We start from the raw sequence: 5,119 nt of genomic DNA on the forward strand, positions 1-5,119 counted from the left end.
TATCAGCAGGTAATTAGCTTTCGTTTTCTGTAGGTTTTCAGCTATAAATCAACGCCATTTTGAATCCTTTGTTCTAAGCCCACGCCTCTCGAACTCAGCAGTAGCATTCTTTTTAAAGAGATTTCTTTTTTTTTTCTTCCCCCAATTAAAACTTAAAATACTTGCAAAAGTCTTGCTTCCTTCTTGGGATGTTAAGATGTTAAGATGTTAAGGCTGCTCCCGGCGACTGGTTCTGCTAATTAGCAGAGGTTATCAAAAAGGCAGGAGAATACAACAACTGCGAAGGGGGGCAAACCTCGTCGGACTCCGGACTCCGGAGGGTACACGAGGGCTCAACCCAGCAGCTGAATCTCTCCCTCATAAATTCCAAGAATTTACGAGTGTCCGAGGTGTTAAAGATCGTAAAAAAACACCTCTAACTGTCTCTTGATCTGACAGGCTCAAAAAAAAGCCTGCCATCGGCACCAGGAACAACCGGAAGTCCCAGGAGGTGGTCTTTTGGATGCCATCCTTTATAACGTTAGAAGTTCAGTCCATATATAAGATAAACAGTTAGAAAAGAAGGGTAGCCAGGTGAGTTCCGGGAGCAGAAGAACCAGGCAGAAGAGAATCTCTCTAGTAAGTCTGGCAATAGATAGAAAGTTTCCCCTAGAAAGTTTAAAAAATACCAATCCACAAGAGATTCCTCTGGGAGACACGGAGACAAAGACCGGAAGCCTGAATTTTAAAGGTGGAGTCAGGTTTCACAGTTCATAAAGACAACGGAAGTGTGCCATCTTGCCCTGCCAGTTTTGGGCACAGAGGCATAACAAAGTTTTTAAAAAAGTTCCAAAAGTCCTCAAATCACAATAATATATAAAATTAAATTAAAAAGAAAATCATCTCAACCTGGGTGAGGCTTCATTCGTTGGCTCTCCCCCCTCCTCCTCCCCCGGGGGCTGAGAGCAAAATTGTTCCTCGCCGCTTGTCCAAGGGGAGGGGAAAACCCCCCTCCCTCCAGCCGCGCCTCCAAATTGCTCCGAAAGTTGTTTTAAAGAAAGCTGAATAATTCTTCGTGCAGAGTAGGGAGTGAAGAGAGAAGCAACCTCACTGCACTGCAGCTGCTTCCTTTTATTGTTGCATTCTCCAGTCGGCTTTAGCGAGGCGCGAGGCGCAGAAACGCGAAGCGCCCTCCGATCTTGCTCCCCGGTGCCTTGGGCGCGCGAGAGACCTCCCGCCGGCCGCCGCCGCTGCAGGAGTCCTCCGCGATGCCGCCCCTCCGGCAGGACCCCTCTGCGGGGTGTCCTGTGCCCCCCAAGGAGTGGGGAAGCCCACCGGGGAGCCGGAGCGGGCAAAGAGCTGCCCGTTGCCGCCGCCGGCGGAACCGGAACTCGTTTTTGCTTTCTCATGTTTATGTTCCTCTGAGCTATTACCCGCTCATGTGCGATGGAAAGAAGCTGCAATTTATGCGGAGCAGTAGGCACTGTAGTTCTCCTTGTTCTTCCCATTAACAGCTGAGCTGGTGAGCATAAACCCTCAATGGGTGCTGCACGATAGTTTAGTACATCCTGCCCTGACGTTGTGCTTTCTGTATAATGGATTTGGCTATGCCAACATACTTCTCTGCTAGGCCATTGGCCTGTGGGTGATAAGGGTTTGTGGGTTTGTGCTTGATTCCCCATTCATGCAGGAAGCACTGGAATTCAGCACATGAGAATTGTGGCCCATTATCAGACACCAGTTCTTCAGCCATTTTAAAACTGACTTCTGCCCTAGATGACATTAAAAAGGTTAACTGTCTCCCAGCCTTCTTAAAGAGCTAGGCACACCAGTTGCACTTAAAATATAACATAAAACATACACATCATTACAACTACGGAAGTGATGCACAAAAACCTTGTAATCAACACACTGTACGGAATTGAAGATGTTTTTATGTTACGTGTTTTGTTTGTTTATGTTTGTTTTAAAAAATAAAAACATATATATATATATATATATATATATATATATATATATATATATATATATATATACACATACATACACACACACATACAGATATACATATACATACATACATACATGTATATATATACATGTACACATCCAGAGAGAGAGAGAGAGAGAGAGAGAGAGAGATATCAAAACATTCTTAAAGATCCATCTTATCCTGGGCTCCCTTTTTTTTTGGGAACTATTACCATCTGGCAGACGGTACAGGATAATAAAAACAAGGACAAAGAGGCTGAAAAACAGCTTCTATCCCAGGGCAATAACCATATTGAATTCTATGGTATAGTACAATATTGGGTTTTCAGTTTCAATTATATCAAAGGTGAATGATGTATGTTTGTGTTTTTATTTTTATAACTGTAATGTTCACTGAAGATGGCATTTAATTTAGTTGTACCATATGCAATGACAATATAGTAAATTAATCTAAACTAAACTGTCTTTCTTTTCCTTCCTTCCTTCCTTCCTTCCTTCCTTCCTTCCTTCCTTCCTTCGTCAAACAAAAACAAGACAATAAAAATACAATGACCAGAATGATAGGCGCATAATGCACTTTTGCATGCTTCCTCTACTGACCACTTACCACATTTTTCAGACTATAAGATGCACCGAAGTATAAGACGCATCATGATTTTGAAGAGGTAATTTTTTAAAAAACGTTTTTGCACCCTGAAGGCCTCCCAAACTTTCTGCATGCCTCAATTTTTGCAAAAAAAAAAAAGGCATGCAAAGCTTTGAGATGCTCTTAGAGTGCTCCTGGGGGCTGCGGGGATGGGTGGGTAAAAATGAGCAAAAATAGCCCGGTTTTTTGCTTGTTTTTGCCCTCCCCAGCACTCAGCCTCCCAGAGCCTCTGCACATCCATTTTTGCAAAGGGGGTGGGCTTTCAGTAGGCCAAAAATGCTGTATTCAGTGTATGATGCACCCAGATTTTCACCCTCTTTTTTGAGGGAAAATGGTGCGTCTTATACCCTGAAAAATACGGTAAGTATTCTGACCCCCCCTTCCTCCGTTGCCCACACAGAACACACACTCCGGAACAGTACAAGGGAACAAGGTTTATTGCACAAACAGACAAGAGGTTCCGTGGCAGCAAGCCACCAAGACAAAACTCACAGGAACAGAACACAAAAGCAGCTATCCAGCTTGCCAGAATCCCAGACTAGAACTTCTGGCATAAGTCTTCTGTTGACTGCTGCAAAGGGCGTATGCACAGTCAACCCTTTTATAACCTGGAAAGGGAGCCTCCCAAACAGCAGCTGAGAGCTCTTTACCACCTATAATTACGCCCACGCTCCTTGCGTCTATGGGCGCGGCGGTAACGGGCGTCCAGAAACTCCCTGCTGAGTTCTGACTCACTGTCTCGTGACTCTTCCCCGCTGCTCCAAGGCATGGCATCGGGAGCCCCCCTCCTCTGGCTCTCACCGCTGCTACATGCCTCAGGCGCCTCCTGGTGGCCGACCAGACTCTTGGATCCCTGCTCAGCGTCCGAACCCTGTCCAGGGTCGCCCATCTCCTCTGGAGCTGACTCGTAAGTACCCTCACTCTCGGAGTCTGGTGGCAGCGGCAATGGCACCTGCTGGGCCACAACAGGTAAGTATGAAGTGAATTGGGGGGGGGAGGCGGGGTTGACTTCAGGGAAGCTCCTGATGTCCTCAAAATCCCAGCTGCTGGGTGGTCCTTTTAAGGACCTTAAGTCACCTCAGAGGGGTGATAAACAAAGGAGGCATACTCTGCTGGTCTCAGGGAGCCTGCAAACTCCCTGATCTGGAAAGCAGCCATGGCGGGCCACTATGAAGCAGGGGTCTCGATTGTTCGCCTGCATATTGCGATTAAAACAGAGAAAGTCATTTACAGGTAAAACATTACCTAGGTCTGACCGTAAGCGACGCAGTTCTAAGTTATCCAAACCAAGAATTTTGAGCCTCATAGCATAAGGAATTCTATTGTGTACAGAAGAGTGCAAGACTTTTCTGGTGAATTACTTCTGAACCCGCTCGATTGTACTGATGTCAGATACAGTTGGACAATACTCTAAAATGGGTCTAGCATAAATTTTATAAGCTCTAGTGAGCAATACAATGTTTCCAGAAAAAAAGCTTCACAAAATTAAGTTTACAATTCTTAATGCTTTTCCAGCAACACTGTTACAGTGAGCTTTGGAGCATAGATGGTCAGAGATAAGGACCCCTAGGTCCTTAACAAAGCGAGGGTCATCTGCTGGATCAATGCCACCTAGCTTACACTTGACATTCTGATTACATTCACCAATATGTAAGACAGAGCATTTATTAATCAAAATTTGAAGTTGCCAAATAAATGACCATTCAGACACATAGTCCAGATCGCTTTGCAAAACAACAGAATTATCTGTAGAATTGAATAATTTTATGTCATCAGCAAAAAGAATGCAATTGCTTTTAAGTTGATCACATAAATCATTGCTATAGAGCCAAAAAAGGCTTTCCTTGGGAGAGCCTCACCTCCTACCCCACTTCCCCCACCCCTCCCCCAGGTCTGGCTGTGTTGCTCTGCCTTGACCTTCTTCTCTTTGGGAGGTTTTTATCTCCTGTCCTTGCAGAGGAAACTTGGCAGTTCCGCTCCCTCCTCCCTCAATGCTGCACTGCGGCTTTCTAATTCCTAGGAATTTGGAGCCACAGAGTCTCGATGATAAGATTTGGCACCCCTGAGGCTGAAAAACAGGGCACCCCAAGGCTTCCCTGACACCCCCTTCCCTTATTTGAAACACGTCTTTGGAGTCTCATTGTTGGTTGCTTTGTGTTTTTATTCTGTTTGCTGCCCAGAGTTTCTTCTGGTAAGCAGATGGCCACGTAGGTTTGTTTACTAACTAACTAACTAACTAATCCGGTTGCAAATATATAGGAATTGCCACAAATTCTCTGGCTGTGCTCTGGGCCTTGGCCAGCTCCCTCTCCCTCCTTCCCAGCTGCAAGTCATTCCCTTTATTTTCCCTTGCTCCAGAGCTGGGCCTTGGAATTTGTTTTGACTATCTTAAGTTCCCTGTTTTATGGCTAACAGCCCCTGCTCCAGTGCCTGCTGAAATCATCCTTTGCACTGTTAGCAAAGAGTTTTTAGCCACCAGATCCAGGACTTTGTGTCTTGGGC

This window comes from Natrix helvetica, assembly GCF_964273705.1.
Source record: "Natrix helvetica genome assembly, chromosome: 7".
In the NCBI taxonomy this organism is placed as follows: domain Eukaryota; kingdom Metazoa; phylum Chordata; class Lepidosauria; order Squamata; family Natricidae; genus Natrix; species Natrix helvetica.